We start from the raw sequence: 20,485 nt of genomic DNA, 5'->3' as shown, positions 1-20,485 counted from the left end.
GGGGGGTGACTCATAGTGGGATAGGGAGGGAGAACATGGGAAGATTAGATTAATTCTAGATAGGAAAGAGGGGTGGCAGGGAAAGGGAGGGGGCAGGGGATTAGCAATGATGGTGGAATGTGATGGACATTATTATCCAAAGTACATGTATGAAGACTTGAATTGGGTGTCAACATACTTTATATACAGAGATACAAAAAATTGTGGTATATATGTGCAATAAGAATTGTAATGCAAAAAAAAGTACATGTATAATGGTATAAATTGGCATGAACATACTTTATATACAGAGATACAAAAAATTGTGCTCTACATGTGTAATAAGAATTGTAATGCATTCAACAGTTGTCATGTATTTTAAAAAATAATAAAATCAATAATAATAAATAAATAGGTAAATTTTTACTTTGAATAGGTTCAATCAAAAATATTTTATAAGGTTATTTACAATGCTAAATATACAATTATGAATGTTTGTCTTTTGACAACAGGGTACCATTCTTGAGCAGCAATGTGATTTTAAAAATATAAAGATTAAGCATCAGTCCTTGCCAACATCTTTTGTATCTATTTTATTTATGTTATTCTAACATGTATGATGTAGTATATCACTGTGGTTTTAATTTTAAGGTCTCTAATGTTTGGTGATATTCAGCATTTTTTCATGTATCTGTTGGCCATTTATAAACCTTTTTTGAAAAATGTCAAAAAAGCATTGTTTCCTAAGAAAGTAGTTTAAATAGTATTTTGAAAATTATATAATCTTGAGTACAGAGATCTCATTTATTTCATAATATTGTACACACAGATACTATCCTTTGTTCAGGATAAAATAAAATAGGGATCAAATAAAAAGGGTTAAAGTAAATAAATAGCAAGTTTATAAGCAAAATAAATATTCATAGACATAATTAAGTTTGCAACAAATAGAAATTCTAACCAAAGTCTTTGAGTTCTTTAACTAACTAAATAAAAAATTTCTGATTTGGAACAAATAGCTAACAAGATTTTGAATTTACTGAAAGTTTACTGTGGCTAACTCTGCAAGGGTCCTTTTAAAATAGAAATTACTCAATTGGGAGAAGAGAGAAAGTAAAGTTAAAGTTTAAAATTATTTATAACTTTCCCAGAAGTCCTGTGTTTATAGAAAACCCATACACTAGCTGAGTATTGTTATTACCCTGGAGGGACCTAAATTGTGAGTTCACTGCCAACTCAGACGTATTCTGGGTCTCTAGATGAAGAGTTAGCCTGTCCTGGTTCTTTCCAGGAGGGACTAAGCATGAACTTTATGGTAGAAAGAATACCTGGAAGTATTGAAGCAGAAAATATATACCTCGGAACTATCTATGATCCTTAAGCTTTTGGGGCATAAACACTCTCTTGCCGTCCCCACAATACCCCCACCCCTCACACACACAACTTATCTCCTTCACAGGACATTTGATGGAAAAGCAACTTGCATTAGGGGAGAAAATATTAGGACACAAAAGTTCATTCCAAAATTGCATTCTCTAGTCCACACAGGGGCTTTCCAGAGACTAGAGGAAGTGAAGAGGGACTTTAAAGAGCAATAGGAAAAAAAAAAAAAAAGGATTGAACATTTGTGGCCTAATAGTAGAAGCAAAATGTTAACAACATGCATTAACTGAGAACCTGCTATGTACCAGGCATCTTAGAAGGTGCTCTATAAACAAAAACAAAAACAAAAAAACAGCAAAACAGAGATCCTGAATTGATCCAATAAACTATATCTAACATTATTTTCCTAAGAGAAATTAAATACTTACAAACTATCCAGTCTCTTAAGTCTTTTTGTTTATTCTCATAACCTCTGGTCATATTAAAAAAAAACCTTGATATTATCAATAAGCAATAAAGGAAGTAAGGGGCCAATGAAGTTTAAAGGATCTTTAAAAAATATACCCAAATTACACTAATCCAAAATACCTTATTATGTACCCTCTTAATTCAAGCCACATTCATTTATTCACTCAATAAATACCTCTTGAGATTCAACTATGTAGTCGGGCATTGCACTGCACACTGAGAATATAATGGGGAACTTAATGGAGGTTAAATTCAAAGGAAAAAGAAAGTGATACTCATGGCAATATGCCAAGCCCAAGGCATAACCTTTATATATATAAAAGAAAAAGTAACTATTGAACATAAATTTCAATTTCAAAACCTTCTCATATTATCTGAGTATATGTTTTGAAGTGTTATCTATGGAAATTGATGATTTCTTTTAAAAGAAACACTTTATAGTTGAAATCAGAACTGTTAATTAAACCAGCTGTTGGATAATCAATTTGTTCACACTACTCATTTTCTCCCCTGTGAGAGTTCTACATGCGCACACTCACAATGTAACTTGTAATGCCTCCTTGCAGGTGAAGATCGCTTCCTCATCCAATTCTTAGTATTGGCATATGACTTGCTTTGATTAATGGAATGCGGAGACACGATTTATGCCATGTTGTGGAAGAGGATTGAAACGTGATTGCGCATTTAACTCTGTCTCTTGTCACTGCTCTTGTCATGAGAACAGATACGGGCTGCTTTTTTAACCAAGATTTGAAAATTAGAAACATATGCAGTAGAGTGAAGCAGAGCTACAGATTGGAACAGAGCCACAGCTGATCTCCAGCTACCATATAGCATAAGCAAGAAATAAATGTTTACTAATGTAAACCACCAGATTTGAGAGATTTTTATTGTCACAGTAAAATAATAGTAAGGCTGACTAATAAGTGACTTTTGCTTAAATTTCACTTGACATAAACCAGCATATTTTCAAAAGTCAACATACTAAAGTAGAGGCAGAAAGGGAAGAAAGCTTCATTCTTCTTCAACAAGAAGCAGCAGACCAGAAAATTGAAAATTAAAATGGCTATGTGAACCATGCTAATCAAGGTCTGTGCACAAGATTATTAATGGTAATAAACAGTTACTTAATGACTTTTCAAACTATACCAACTCATCTTTTTTTTCTTCAAACATTTGACAAGTATATCAAAACATCATGGTTACACCTTAATATATACAATAAAATATGTGATATATAGATATTTTTCCACCAATATTATAGATGTTTTGTTAAATTTTGATTTTACTAATTTAGTATTTAATAAAGAGGTCTTTATTGATAAAGAATTTTATAGACACTATAAGCCCGCAAATACCTATATGGTCTAGAGATAACCTACATAGGAATTTAGAGAATTATTAAAAATACAACTTTATACATGTATTATTTCATTTTCAATTGCTATAATAAAACACCCGAGGCTGAGCATTTCACAAAAAAAAAAAAAAAAAAAAACAGGTTGATTAGTTCTTTTGGAAGCTGAAAGTTCAAGGTTGTGTGACCTCCTTTGTTCAGCCTCTCGTGAGGACCTCAGGAGATGACATCATGGTGGTAGAACATGCAAGAGGGTTGCTCACACTGTAAGACAGGAATACAGAGGGCAGAGAAAAACCATTCTTGTTCTTTTAAAACAACCCACTCTCATGGGAACTAACTGAGGTCCCATATTAATCCCTTAGGAGGACAGTGCCCCAATGACCTAATTACCTGGTGATAAGACTTACCTCTTAAAAGTTTCTGTGATGTCCCAGCATCACAACACTGAGGGCAAAGTTTTCAACATCAAAACTCTGGGAGATGTATTCAAATGATGACCAGACTATAATGAAACCCAGTCCCTCCCATCAGACTTGAACTAGAAACTAGCCATGAGTGGGCAGCAAGCTACATTTTAAATCAAATAATTATTTTTTTCTAATTCAAACTACTGTTTGGAAATCATAGTTTTAATTTTTCTGTTATTGTTCAGATCAGTATTAGCGAATCTGACAATTCTGGACTTCAACCTATGTGCAGTAGCAATTGTTTTGGCTAGGAAACATCTTGAAAATTGAAAGAGAATATGTAATGTTGCAAAGCAGAACGTTCTGCTTATAGATAGAAATTATGGGGCTTGGAATTCTTATTAATAATTATTTCAGGGATGAAAAAGTGAACAGTTCTGGGAAGCCCATGACAAAAAAAGGGTGAGGCTTACAATTCTTTGAATAGTTTGTGGAAATATAGAACCATTAAATTACTTAGATGTGCACATAAGATCTTATTCATTTTAATGACCCACCAAAAGCATACTGCACATGCTGCCAAATAGAGTCCTTATTCCCTAAGAGTACCTTCTGGTTGATTTGTGAGATATTTTGTCATTTCTTTAATGATCAAATATAATTCATTCTTCAGATGGACTGCCATCCCAAATTATAGTCAAGGACCTAGCCTTGCAGAATTTTGAAATTAGAAGGGACCATAGAGATCATCTGACTCAATGATCTCATCTAATCGATGAACAAACGGAGACTTGGAAAGACTGAGTGATAGTTTTAACTGCAGACCAGCTACCAAATTGTTCACCACAATCTGAATAGTACTGACAACACTTCTTAGAGCAAGACTTTAGAAATTAGAGTCTAGGATCTCTAGACCACAGGTCTGTAAAGAAGTTTTATTACTCAGGAATCCTGAATTCACTCAACAAATATTGAGCTGCTACTCTGTTCCAGGCACTTTGTTAAGCCATTTGCATGCAAAGATCAATAAAATATCATTCCTGCCCTCTAGGAACTTGTAGTTGGTTAAAAAATAGTTAATATGCAATAAATGCTTTCTATATACCACACACATTTCTAAAACCTTTATGTATATTAACTCATATAATAATCAGAAGCACCATATGTGGAAGAGATGATTACAGATCCTTTTACAGATGAAGAAACTGATGTATAGAGATGTTATACAAGCTGCCTGAAGTGGCACAGCTAGTAAAGGGCTCTGTTAGTTTCCTAGAACTACTATAATAAAGTATCACAAACTGGATGGCTTACAAAAGAAATATATTTTCTCACAGTTCTGGAAACTAGAAATCCAAGATCAAAGTGTTAACAAGGTGAGTTTTTTCACAAGACTGTGCAAGACAAAATTATTCATGCCTATCTCCTTGCTTCTGGTGGTTTGCTGTAGTCTTTTACACCTTGGCTTTATATATACATTGCCCTGATCTCTGCCTTCATTTTTATGTGAATCTTTCCCAGTGTGCATCTCTGTGCCCAAATTTCCCCCTTTTATAAGATCATCAATCATACTGGATTAGAGGCCTTACCCTATGCCAGTATGGCTTAATCCTAACTAATTATATTTATTCACATTCTGAGCTACTGGAGATTGCTAATTTACCATATGAATTTCAAGGTGATACAATGCAACTCACAATGAGGTTAATAAAGATAGGATTTCATTTCAAACAATCTAGTTCCAAGCTTGTACATTTAACTATTCTGCTGGGTAAGTGCTACAATATAAGTCTTAAGATCAATATGTACCCAAAAAAGGAGCAATTAATTTTGTCCAGTGGAGAGTAGATGTGGATTGGAGAAGGCTTTCCACATAAGTAATGGCTGAGCTCCCTTTTGCATTATGAATCAGATCTCACCAGACAAAAAGAACTGCATGAGCAATGGCACAGAAGTGAGGAGGAACTTGGTATACCACCGTTTCTTGCCCATGCTATTTCAACAGTCTACTAATTGGTCTCCTTGCTCCCCTCCTTGCTCCCCTATGGTCAATTATCCATCAGTGGATATAGTGATTTTTTTTTCATATACGCAAGTCAGATCATGTAATTTTTCTGCTCTCAACCCTCCATAGCTTCCAATCATATTTGGAACAATCCAACATATTTATTAGAGCCACAAGACCTAGTTGATGTAACCTCTGACTATTCTTCTAACATCATTTTCTTTCTGTCTCATCCTGGATTTTTATGCTGTAGTTACAATGCCTTTGCCCCTTGCTCTCCTTCTTTCAGATTATTTTTCTCCCTGATTTTAGATGGTAACACCTTCTTATAATCTTAATAGGGACTTTTCTGATCATTTGATCTAAAGAGCCCTATCCCAATCATTTTCTGCATATTATATGTTATACTTTCACTCATGGCACTTGGCTTTAACACAAAAATAAATCACATTCATTTCTTTGCTTATGTGTTTATTGTTTAACTCCCTCCTCCAGAATGTAAACTCTATAAGAGTAGAGAATTGTTTTATTCACAGTTTTATCCCCAATCTTTCACATAAATTGTGTTTGTTACTATAATAATTATGCAATAAATACCTTCATTCAAGGATATTTTTTGTTCTAATTAGTTATACATGACAACAGAGTACATTTTGTTTCATTGTACACAAATGGAGCATAACTTTTTATTTCTCTAGTTGTATATGATGCAGAATCACACCATTCATGCAATTGTACATATACATAGAGTAACAATATCCATTTCATTTCTTCATCTTTCTCATCCCTAAACTCCCTCCCCCCACAGCTCACTTTCCTCTGCCCAATAAAATTTTCCTCCATTCTTCCCTTGCAACTCCCATGATGGATCAGCATCCAAATATCAGAGAAAATATTTCACCTTTGATTTTTGAGGATTGGCTTATTTTGCTCAGGATAATATTTTCCAACTGTATCCATTTACCTGAAAATGCCATAATTTTGTTTTTCTATAAGACTGAGTAATATTCCACTGTGTATATATACCAGTTTCTTTATTCATTCATCTATTTAAGGGCATCTAGGTTCCTTCCACAGTTTAGCTAATGTGAATTGAGCTGCTATAAACATTGAGGTGGCTGCATCACAGTTGTATGCTAATTTTAAGTCCTTTGGGTGGAGACCGAGGAGTGCAAGAGCTGGGTCAAATGGTGGTTCTATTCCAATTTTTCTGAGGAATCTCCATACTGCTTTCCAGAGTGGTTGCACCAATTTGTATTCCCACCAGCAATGTATGAGCGTACGTTTTCTCCATCCCTGCCTACAGTTATTGTTGATTGTATTCTTGATAACTGCCATTCTGACTAAAGTGACATGAAATCTTGGAGTAGTTTTAATTTGCATTTCTCTAATTGCTAGAGTTGTTGAACATTTTTTATGTATTTGTTGATCAATTGTATATTTTCTTCTGTGAAGTGTCTGGTCAATTCCTTAGCCCATTTATTGATTGGATTCTTTGTTTGTTAGTTTGGTTGTTTTATTGGTGTTAAGTTTTTTGAGTTCTTTATACATCATGGAGATTAGTGCTCTATCTGATGTGCGTGTGGTAAAGATTTTCTCACATTTTGTAGGCTCTATCTTTATATTACTGATAGTTTACTTTGCTAAGAAGAAGCTATTATTCATTCTTGATTTTATTTCTTGTGTTTTAGGAGTCTTGTTAAGGAAGTCAGGTCCTAAGCTGACAAGAGGAATATTTGGGCCTACCATTTCTTCTATTAGGCACAGGGTCTCTGGTCTAATTCCTGGTCTTTGATCCAGTTTGAGTTGAATTTTGTGCATGGTGAGAGATAGGGGCTTAATTTAATTTTGCTACACATTGATTTTTAGTTTTCCCACCATTTGTTGAAGAAGCTATCTTTTCTCCAATGTATATTTTGAAGCCTTTGTCTAATATGAGGTAACCATATTTATGTGAGTTTGTCTAAGTGGTATTTCATACCATTGGTCTATATTTCTATTTTGGTGCCAAAACCATGCTGTCTTTGTTACTATAGCTCTGTAGTATATTTTAAGGGCTGCCCCTCCCCCAGTACCTGCAAGCTAGGCGAACCTGCAAGCCACGGGCGGGCGGGTCAGGCCCAGCAACCAGCCAAGTGACTGCAGCTACACGCGCCGTCGGGGAATGCGGACCGGACCCACTAGGACAGGTCCGGCAGACGGCTGAGGGCTAGGCCCGTCCCCTCCCCCAGTGTCTGCAGGTAGGCGGGACTGTGAACACCAGCAGAGCGGGCCCAAAGCCTGCTGAGGGGCGGAACCGGCCCCTCCCCCAGTGCCTGCAAGCTAGGCGAACCTGCAACCCATCGGGAGGTTAGGCCCAGCAAACTATGGAGTGACACAGGTGCCCCTGGCGCCTGCTGGGTAGGTGGACCTTTGACCGACCAGCAAAGCAGACCTAGGGCCTGCCAGCATGGTAGACGAATCACACTAATTGGAGGAGGATCACAGCCACTACCTGCCCTGCAAGGGTGATTTTTCAACTATACAAGAGCAATATAAATAAATAGAGGGGGAAAATATCAAAGACACAACAATTTCAGCAAGCAGAAAGAAACGCCAGCAGTATGAAACGACAAGGAAAGAAAGGACCACAGGCAATGCAGGTCAACTCAACTTTAGAAGAGGTAATAGCTGCAACAGATGGAATGTCAGATAGAGAGCTCAGGACATACATGCTTCAGATGATCTGGAGTCTCAAGGAAGACATGAGACAGCAAAATCAGACAATGAAAGATCACATTGACAAACAAATCCAGGAAGTAAAAGATCAATTTCACAGGGAGATAGAGGTAATAAAAAACAAACAAATAGAAATACTAGAAATGCAGGAAACAATAAACCAACTTAAAAACTCAATTGAGAATACTACCAGCAGAGTGGATCACTTAGAAGATAGAACATCAGACAATGAAGACAGAGTATTTCAACTTGAAAAGAACATAGATAGCTCAGCAAGTCTACTAAGAAACCATGAGCAGAACATTCAAGAGCTATGGGATAATATCAAAAGACCAAACTTAAGAGTCATTGGGATACAGGAAGGCACAGAGCTCCAAACCAAAGGATTAAGCAATCTATTCAGTGAAATAATACAAGAAAACTTCCCAGACTTGAAGAATGAGACAGAATCCCAAATCCTAGAAGCCTACAGGACGCCGAATGTGCAAAATCATAAGAGATCCACACCTAGACACATTATAATGAAGATGTCCAACATACAGAATAAGGAGAGAATTTTAAAAGCTATAAGGGAAAGGAAGCAGATTACATTTAGGGGTAAACCAATCAGAATAACAGCTGATCTCTCAACACAGACTCTAAAAGCTAGAAGATCCTGGAATAACATATTTCAAACGCTTAAAGAAAATGGATTCCAACCAAGAATCTTGAATCCGGTGAAATTAAGCTTCAGGTTAGAAGATGAAATTAAAACCTTCCACGATAAACAAAAGTTAAAAGAATTCGCAGCTAGAAAACCATCTCTTCAAAAAATCCTTGGCAAAACATTACAGGAAGAGGAAATGGAAAATAACATTGATAACCAACAATGGGAGGTAGGACAGTAAAGGGGGGAAAGTAGTCAAAGAGGATAACAAATCAGGTTTAGTAACATCAATAAACAAATATGGATAGAAGAACAAACCATATCTCAATAATAACCCTAAATGTTAATGGCTTAAACTCACCAATTAAGAGACACAGGCTAGTAGAATGGATCACAAAACAAGACCCAACAATATGCTGTCTACAGGAGACGCATTTGATAGGAAAAGATGTACATAGACTGAAGGTGAAAGGTTGGGAAAAATCATATCACTCACATGGACCACGGAAACAAGCAGGAGTGTCCATACTCATATCTAATAAAATAGATTTCAAGCCAAAGCTAATCAAAAGGGATAAAGAAGGACACTTCATACTGCTCAAGGGAACCATACACCAACAAGACATAACAATCATAAATATATATGCCCCAAATAATGGTGCAGCCGTGTTCATCAAGCAAACTCTTCTCAAGTTCAAGAGTCTAATAGACCACCATACAGTAATCATGGGAGACTTCAACACACCTCTCTCACCACTGGACAGATCTTCCAAACAAAAGTTAAATAAGGAAACTATAGAACTCAATAACACAATTAACAACCTAGACTTAATTGACATATATAGACTATACCACCCAACATCAAGTAGCTACACTTTTTTCTCAGCAGCACATGGAACCTTCTCAAAAATAGACCATATACTATGTCACAGGGCAACTCTTAGACAATACAAAGAGGTAGAGATAATACCATGCATCTTGTCTGATCATAATGGAATGAAACTGAAAAATCAATGATAAAAGAAGAAAGGAAAAATCAAACATCACCTGGAGAATGAACAATAGGTTGCTGAGTGATCAATGGGTTTTAGAAGACATCAAGGAGGAAATTAAAAAATTCCTAGAGTTAAATGAAAACACAGACACAACATATCGGAATCTATGGGACACATTGAAAGCAGTTCTAAGAGGAAAATTCATTGCTTGGAGTTCATTCCTCAAAAAAAGAAAAAACCAACAAATAAATGATCTCATACTTCATCTCAAAATCCTAGAAAAAGAAGAGCAAAACAACAGCAAAAGAAGTAGAAGGCAAGAAATAATTAAAATCAGAGCTGAAATTAATGAAATTGAAACAAAAGAAATAATTGAAAAAATTGACAAAACTAAAAGCTGGTTCTTTGAAAAAATAAATAAAATTGACAGACCCTTAGCCATGCTAACGAAGAGAAGAAGAGAGGGAACCCAAATACGGGATGAAAAAGGCAATATCACAACAGACACTTCAGAAATACAGAAGATAATCAGAAATTACTTTGAATCCTTATACTCCAATAAAATAGAAGATAGTGAAGGCATAGATAAATTCCTTGAGTCTTATGATCTGCCCAGATTGAGCCAGGAGGATATAGACAACCTAAACAGACCAATAACAATAGAGGAAATAGAAGAAACCATCAAAAGACTACCAACTAAGAAAAGCCCAGGACCGGATGGGTATACAGCAGAGTTTTACAAAACCTTTAAAGAGGAACTAACACCAATACTTTTCAAGCTATTTCAGGAAATAGAAAAAGAGGGAGAACTTCCAAATTCGTTCTACGAGGCCAACATCACCCTGATTCCGAAACCAGACAAAGACACTTCAAAGAAAGAAAACTACAGACCAATATCTCTAATGAACCTTGATGCAAAAATCCTCAATAAAATTCTGGCGAATCGGATTCAAATACATATCAAAAAAATTATACACCATGATCAAGTAGGATTCATCCCTGGTATGCAAGGTTGGTTCAATATACGGAAATCAATAAATGTTATCCACCACATCAATAGACTTAAAAATAAGAACCATATGATCATCTCGATAGATGCAGAAAAAGCATTCGACAAAGTACAGCATCCCTTTATGTTCAAAACTCTAGAAAAATTAGGGATAACTGGATCATACCTCAACATTGTAAAAGCAATCTATGATAAGCCACAGGCCAGCATCATTCTGAATGGAGAAAAATTGAAGGCATTCCCTCTAAGATCTGGTACAAGACAGGGATGCCCTCTCTCACCACTTCTGTTCAACATAGTCCTCGAAACACTGGCCAGAGCAATTAGGCAGACGAAAGAAATTAAAGGCATAAAAATAGGAAAAGAAGAACTTAAATTATCACTATTTGCAGATGATATGATTCTATACCTAGCAGACCCAAAAGGGTCTACAAAGAAGCTATTAGAGCTAATAAATGAATTCAGCAAAGTGGCAGGATATAAGATCAACACGCATAAATCAAAGGCATTCCTGTATATCAGCGACAAATCCTCTGAAACGGAAATGAGGACAACTACTCCATTCACAATATCCCCCCAAAAAATAAAATACTTGGGAATCAACCTAACAAAAGAGGTGAAAGATTTATACAATGAAAATTACAGAACCCTAAAGAAAGACATAGAAGAAGACCTTAGAAGATGGTAAAATATACCCTGCTCATGGATAGGCAGAACTAACATCATCAAAATGGCGATATTACCAAAAGTCCTATATAAGTTCAATGCAATGCCAATCAAAATCCCAACAGCATATCTTGTAGAAATCGATAAAAGAATCATGAAATTCATATGGAATAATAAAAGACCCAGAATAGCAAAAACAATACTAAGCAGGAACTGTGAATCAGGCGGTATAGCGATACCAGACTTCAAACTATACTACAGAGCAATAGTAACAAAAACAGCATGGTACTGGTACCAAAACAGGCGGGTGGACCAATGGTACAGAATAGAGGACACAGTAACCAATCCACAAAACTACAACTATCTTATTTTTGATAAAGGGGCTAAAAGTATGCAATGGAGGAAGGATAGCATCTTCAACAAATGGTGCTGGGAAAACTGGAAATGCATTTGCACCAAAATGAATCTGAATCCCTATCTCTCGCCGTGCACAAAAGTTAACTCAAAATGGATCAAGGAGCTTGATATTAAATCAGAGACACGGCATCTGATAGAAGAAAAAGTTGGTTATGATCTACACGCTGTGGGGTCGGGCTCCAAATTCCTCAATAGGACACCCATAGCGCTAGAGTTAACAAATAGAATCAACAAATGGGACTTACTCAAACTAAAAAGTTTTTTCTCAGCAAAAGAAACAATAAGAGAGATAAACAGGGAGCCTACATCCTGGGAACAAATCTTTACTCCACACACTTCAGATAGAGCCCTAATAACCAGAATATACAAAGAACTCAAAAAATTAGACAATAAGATAACAAATAACCCAATCAATAAATGGGCCAAGGACCTGAACAGACACTTCTCAGAGGAGGACATACAATCAATCAACACGTACATGAAAAAATGCTCACCATCGCTAGCAGTCAGAGAAATGCAAATCAAAACTACCCTAAGATACCATCTCACTCCAGTAAGACTGGCAGCCATTAGGAAGTCAAACAACAATAAGTGCTGGAGAGGATGCGGGGAAAAGGGCACTCTTGTTCATTGCTGGTGGGACTGCAAATTGGTGCAGCCAATTTGGAAAGCAGTATGGAGATTTCTTGGAAAGCTGGGAATGGAACCACCATTTGACCCAGCTATTCCCCTTCTCGGTCTATTCCCTAAAGCCCTAACAAGAGCATGCTACAGGGACACTGCTACATCGATGTTCATAGCAGCTCAATTCACGATAACAAGACTGTGGAACCAAACTAGATGCCCTTCAATAGATGAATGGATAAAAAAAATGTGGCATTTATATACTATGGAGTATTACTCTGCATTAAAAAATGACAAAATCATAGAATTTGGAGGGAAATGGTTGGCATTAGAGCAGATTATGCTAAGTGAAGCTAGTCAATCTTTAAAAAACAAATACCAAATGACTCCTTTGATATAAGGGGAGTAAACAAGGACAGGGTAGGGATGAGGAGCTTGAGAAGAAGATTTACATTAAACAGGGATGAGAGGTGGGAGGGAAAGGGAGTGAGAAGGGAAATTGCATGGAAATGGAAGGCGATTCTCAGGGATATACAAAATGTCATACAAGAGGAAAGGAGGGGTAAGACAAGATAATACAAATGGAAGAAATGATTTACAGTAGAAGGGGTAGAGAGAGAAAAGGGGAGGGGAGGGGAGGGGAGGGGAGGGGGGATAGTAGAGAATAGGACAGACAGCAGAATACATCAGACACTAGAAAGGCAATATGTCAATCAATGGAAGGGTAACTGATGTGATACAGCAATTTGTATACGGGGTAAAAGCGGGAGTTCATAATCCACGTGAATCAACCGTGTAATATGATGTATTAAGAACTATGTAAAAAAAAAAAAACAAATAAAAGCATTGAATAAAATGTCTTGAGATGCATATTTATGAAGATGTGACTAACATCTACATCATACACACATTTTACTGAGTCAGAAGCACTAAGTGAAAAAAAAAAAATGGGCTGGTATTGTGATGCCTCCTGCTTCACTCTTCCTCCTAAGGATTGCTTTGGCTCTTCTGGGTCTTCCAAATGAACTCCATGATTGATATTTATATTTCTAGAGGAATATCTTTGGGATTTTCATTGGAATTGCATTAAATCTATATAACACTTTTGGTAGTATGGCCATTTTGAGTATATTAATTCTGCCTATCCAAGTGCATGGGAGATCTTTTCAACTTCTAAGGTTTTCTTCAATTTCTCTCTTCAGTTTTATGTAGTTTTCATTGTAGAGGTCTTTCATCTCTTTTGTTAGATTGATTCCTAAGTATTTTATTTTTAGAGGCTATTGTGAATGGGATAGTTTTCCTAATTTATCTTTCAGAGGATTCATTGCTGATGTAGAGAAATACATTTGATTTATGTTATGGGTGTTAATTTTATATCCTACTACTTTGCTGAATTCAATTTTTACTTCTGTAAGTTTTCTGGTGGATTTTTTTTGGGGGGGATCTTCTCAGTATAGAATCATGTCATTGGCAAATAGTGAAGGTTTGAGTTCTTCTTTTCCTGTTCATATCCCTTTTTCTTGCTTCTCTCTAATAGCTCTGGCTAGACTTTCAAGGACTATTAAAAAAATAAATAACCGAATCAACAAATGGGCCAAGGACCTGAACAGACACTTTTCAGAAGAGGATATACAATTAATCAACATTTATGAAAAAAATGCTCATCATCTCTAGCAATCAGAGAAATGCAAATCAAAACTACTCTAAGGTATTATCTCACTCCAGTCAGAATGGCAGCTATTAAGAATACAAACAACAATAAGTGTTGGAGAGGATGTGGGGGAAAAGGCATACTCATACATTGCTGGTGGGACTGCAAATTGGTATAGCCAATATGGAAAGCAGTATGGAGATTCCTTGGAAATCTGGGAATGGAACCACCATTTGACCCAGCTAGATCTCTCCTTAGACTGTACCCAAAGGACTTTAAAACAGCATACTACACTGACGCAGCCACATCAATGTTTCTAGCAGCACAATTCACAATAGCTAAATTGTGGAGCCAACCTAGATGCCCTTCAGTAGATGAATGGATAAAAAATGTGGCATATATACACAATGGAATTTTACTCAGCATTAAAAGAGAATAAAATCATGGCCTTTGCAGGCAAATGGATGGCATTGGAGAAGATAATGCTAAATGAAGTTAGTCAATCCCCCCCAAAAACAAATACTAAATGTTTTTTCTGATATAAGGAGGCTGACTCATAGTGGGGTAGGGAGGGGGAGCATGGGGAGGGATAGATGAATTCTAGATAGGGAAGAGGGGTGGGAGGGAAAGGGAGTGGGCAGGGGATTAGCAAGGGCGGTGGAATGTGAGGAACATCATTAATGAAAGTATATGTATGAAGACTCGAATAGGGTGTCAACATACTTTATATATAAACAGATATGAAAAATTGTGGTATATATGTATAATAAGAATTATAATTCAAAAAAGTACATGTATAAAGGCATGAATTGGCATAAACATACTCTATATACAAAGATATGAAAAATTATACTCTATAAGTGTAATAAGAATTGTAATGCATTTTGCTGTCACGTATTTAAAAAAAATCAATAAAATTAAAAAATAGAATTTTTACATTAAAAAAATAAAATAAAAATACATGCTAATAAGTAAACAATAATAATGACAACAAAAAATCTAAGAATCAACACAAAATACCATTCAAAAAAATTTTTGGTACATTGCTGTTTCTAATCATGTTGGTATGCTAGGTATCATCTTTTAATATTCACACTCTTAACAAAATAAAAATGAAAATCCCATTCTTACTAAAGACATTAAGCCTCGCACACACACATACACACACACACACATTTTTTTAGAGTAGCTTACTAAAAAAAACAACCCTTTTGAAAGGAATCATCCAGACACAAACATCTTTGCATAAACACTATACTAAACTGGATGCATCTTCAATAGAAAAAATGTACAAATCTGTTCTCCATTGTGTGTGTGTGTGTGTGTTGTGTAGAAAGAGAAAAAAATATGGCTAGATTAGAAAAATATGGCATCAAAACAGTGATTTCTCTTCCAGCAAATTAAGTCAACCAGTTTTAACCTAAAAAATAAAATCTTAGAGAGCAAATATTTTTTGGTAGCAATAAAATTAGGTTGAAATGCTGTGAAACAAGAACAAACTAAATTCATTAATGAAACCATGTACATTTTCCTACACCAGCCCTTCATTTTGTCTTTAAAGAGAACAAAATATTGTAATTTAGAGATTCATTGTAATCTAACATGAAAAATAGAGCTTGAAATAAAATTACCCTTAATATTTATACTTTCACTCTTTCATTAATATATTAATTAGATACTTATTAAGCATCCACTATATGCATCCTGTGATAAATTCTCAATCTACAGAGATGAACATATAAAGTTTCAAATCCAGTAAGGGGACTAGCCAAGAAAAGAAAAAAATGTAATAAAATGTTATATGTACAATAAATTGAACAGTTTTGCACACGGTTTGAAAATTCTAATTGTAAGGCAAAGAAAAAGGAACAACATGGGCTTTAATGCATTTTGAATAACATATTCTGAGTATAATAATGTTTTATAAAATACAGAAAAATGCAATGAGGAAAAGTCACCTGCAGTTCCATAACCCAGATATAATCAATTTAACATTTTCTGTGTACATATATATAAATATCAATTTATTTAATGAATATACACTTGTACACATATATGCATCAAACAAAATTGGAATCAGATTGTACATATACTTTTTACAATTTTCTTTAAACTTAATTGTATAAAAAAACATTTTCATGTTATTAAATATTTCCTAAAATATTTTAATGAATGCATAGGATTTTAGAATATGGATATGTTATAAACTATTTAGATATTTTTAAGACATACAGGTCATTTCCAATTTTCTGTTAGCATAAACATGACTTAGATAAATATCCATCTAGAAATTTGTGCACACCTCTGGTTATTTCTTTAGGATAATTTGCTAGATATATACTAATGAAAATTTTAGATACATATTACAAATTCTTTTCCAGTCTACATTCTCCCAAGGAGTGCATAAATATTCTCATTTTTTTACATGTAATTGATACTAGTTCTTACAATGTGTTACGATTTTAACATATGAGAATAATATTGGGTTATTAGTTATTGTCATTTATTATTAGGTATTTTAATTTTCATGTGTTAAAGTTTTAAAATTTATATATGTTCATTCCATTTTCCATATTTCTATGCTTTCATATTGTGATCAAATTATAAAATTATTTATATATTAAAAGGTATTAAGATATTCACCATTGTGACACACACCTGTAATCCAGTGGCTTGGGAGGCTGAGGCAGAAGGATTGCAAATTCAAACCCTGTCTTAACAAATTAGCAAAGCCCTAAACAACTTAGCGAAATCTATCTCGAAACAAAAAATAAAAAGTAGTCAGGATGTAACTCAGTGGTTAAGTGTCCCTGAGTTCAATCACTGGTTCAAAAAAAAAAAAGAGTATTAATCTGTAATTTACATATTTACTGGTAATTGTTTTACTGTTTTTATTTGCCTATTAATTCTGCTCTTTATAAAAATATCTACAGAAACTATATGCTTCATTATTTTAAATATATTAGTATTTTCCTTTACTTCTCCCTTTGTTTTTCTGTTTAGAACAGACTCCCTTAACTTGCAATAAGATAAATATTTTTATTTAGTCTACTTCTATAGTTTAATTTAATGCTCCTAATTAGTTATTCCATTTGGAATTTATTTTGGTAGACAATGTGAAATAAGGATCTAGTTTTCTAAAACTAATACATCATCCAATCACTACTTATAAAATGATTTCTACCATACCATTAATTTGAAATATCATTTTTATCACATAAATTCCTATATAGCTCTCAATTATTTTCCTGGTAAGTTGTGTCAGCATCATAAATATATCATTTAATTATTGTAATGCTGGTACATTATAAAACATTGAGGAGCACTCTTCCTCATTATCTTTGATTTTGTTTTTAGTTTCTTTCCTCATTATTTACACTTATTTTTTGTTTCATGTAAATGCTGCTTTTATGGCAACTAGTTTCTGGGACAGTGGTTTGGCAGAATACCATCTTTTATATTATAATATGTTAACATCATGAATAAAATGTTGATCAAAAAAAGCAAGTCACAGAAGAATACATACAGTTTGAGTTCACTTATCTAAAGTTCATTCCAAAGCACTTAGAGAAATATGTCAACTCTATAAGAGAATTAATAAAATGACAGGCTCCAACCTAAGGATGATGATTTCCTTTGGGATAAGAATTGTGCAAGTGGAACATATCTTAGAAATTATGGTGGAATATGAAGGACATTATTATCTGAAGTACATGAATGAAGACTTGAATTGGTGGGAATATACTTTGTATACAATCAGAGATATGAAAAATTGTGCTCTATATGTATAATAAGAATTGTAATGCATTCTTCTGTCATATATAAATAAAAAAATTTAAAAAGAACTGTAGTAGTGGAACACATCTCTCTTTATTAGTATAATCATTAATAAAATTATTACTAGTAATTACTATTAGTATTAATTCTACTATCATGTATGTAGAGTCATAAATATATTTATTTCTACTATTATCTGTAGTGCTATTCTATTTAGTTGTTATATTTCAGGAACCTGCAATATTTTGATAAAAAAACATTAAATTGTAAAATGATATTACTTTTAAATAGACATTTTTCTTCTTTAACATCATTCATCAGGAAAACATAAGTTAAAGTCATTATATTACTAACAGCAATTAAATATGAAATACCTGCTCATAAACTTAATACAATATATAGAGAAACTATTTAAATTACGTGGAGAAATCTATATGCTCTACTAAGTGAAATTTTTAAAAAATTTTGTATTAATGAGAACACATTACTATCAAATTATTCTACAAATTTAATGTAATCTCAATACAAGTTTTGAACTCATCTAAATGCTTCCATATTTTGTCTTGAATAATGATTATCAAAATCTTCTACCATTAGAATCTTGGAAAATATTGTTACTGAAGAGAGACTTGCCCAACCAGATAGATGATAAAACCCATTGAAAAGCTTCAACTGTTAATATAATGTGGTGCAAGTGTCAGAAGAGACTAAGAATCTATAATAATGCATTAAGAACCCTTGACCTTTTGTAAGTACTTGCTACCAACCAGATACTTTGCTCGCCTTTTTATATTGGTTATCTGTTATCCCTCAACTTCAGGTAGATACTGCCATTCTTACAAAGGAGAAAACTATACATTTTAGTCTGCTCAGTGTTAGCATTTCAAGTCCAGAATCCCTCAATACTCTAATTCCCAGCAAACTTAATTGGTTGGTTACTCTGGGACTGAAGCCTAGGGTGCTTATATAATGCACTAAAATTACCAGAACAGATAAGTGGGAAAGCTGAAATTTACACTCAGCTAACTCCAAAGCCCATATTGTACTACTGCATTACTGCATATGATCAATGTGGCAATACAAATTACTGGAGGAAAACATGCTGGAACAACTGGCTAACTATGAAGTGGGAAAATGTGGGATCAATACCTTACCCTTTACACTAGAATAAATTATTGATGAATAAGCAATTGAAATGTAAATGTTGCATGAAAACATAAGTAAACACATAAGTAATCTTGAAATAAAGATTAACACTCAAAACAAGTCACAAAAGCAAGAAACTAACTGAAATTTTAAGAAATAATTGCATTAAAAATAATGGACCTACAACTTGGAAGATTGAAACAAATATGTTAACAAAAATAAACTAGTAGAATTTTCAAAACAAATGAGAAACTGTTAATGATCTAAATATGTAAAAGTCCTCAAAATTAATAGTTTATCTAAATTCCAATCAGAAAAATATGGATAAAGTACATTAAAAAGTATTTCAAAAAAGAATACAAATGGCTAAACACCCTATAATTGTCATACTTCGAAAAGTGAAAATTATACAAAGGAAAATGCTATTTTTCTTGAATCTGAATAACAAAAGATTAAAAAGAGATAGTAATATCCAGTATTGATCATTGTATGGGGGATATGGACCTTCTCATATATGATGATTATTGGAAGTGTAGAACAGTAAACAATGTGAAGATATTTTGACAGTATGAATTAAAGGCTTTAAAATACAAACCTTTGATTAAAAAATACCTTTGAAAAAACCATCATAAGAACATAATCAAATATTCAACTATATAAGAATATTTATCTCACCAGTGTTCGTAATCACATATATCTTAAAAGAACCTAATATCTATCCGCTGGGTTTAGACATGTTACAGTGAATCCTTGCAATAAAAACATTCATTCTTTCAATCAATCATTTATCAAATAATTTTTAAATGGCAAGCATTTTACGAGCTGCTTGGGGATATAAAAATATAAAAGACCAACTATGTATTTACTCTTATACAGTTATTTTCTGTATAGAAACGAAATTAAACAAAAACAACATGAATGTAACTTGAGATAAGAACTTGATGAAAATAAGAGGCTGAGACAGGTTAACAGGAGTACCATAGATCCAAATTTATTTGTATGCAAGGCTTACCTTCCCCAAGTTGACACATGTACAAGACACACACTCAACTACATGGAATATTCAAATTTATTTCAAGAAGTGCTTAACATATGCTATAGTCAATCAGTCTCAGGATCCTTATGATTTCTCCTAGAACCTAGAGGGCAGAGCATACATGCCTGTCAAAGTTTTTCCAAATGGGCAAAAAATTCAATCTCTATACGCTAATTCATTGAGATAATACCACAATAT

This window comes from Urocitellus parryii, chromosome X, assembly GCF_045843805.1.
Source record: "Urocitellus parryii isolate mUroPar1 chromosome X, mUroPar1.hap1, whole genome shotgun sequence".
NCBI classification, from domain to species: domain Eukaryota; kingdom Metazoa; phylum Chordata; class Mammalia; order Rodentia; family Sciuridae; genus Urocitellus; species Urocitellus parryii.
Note: the sequence above shows the minus strand (reverse complement) of the source record.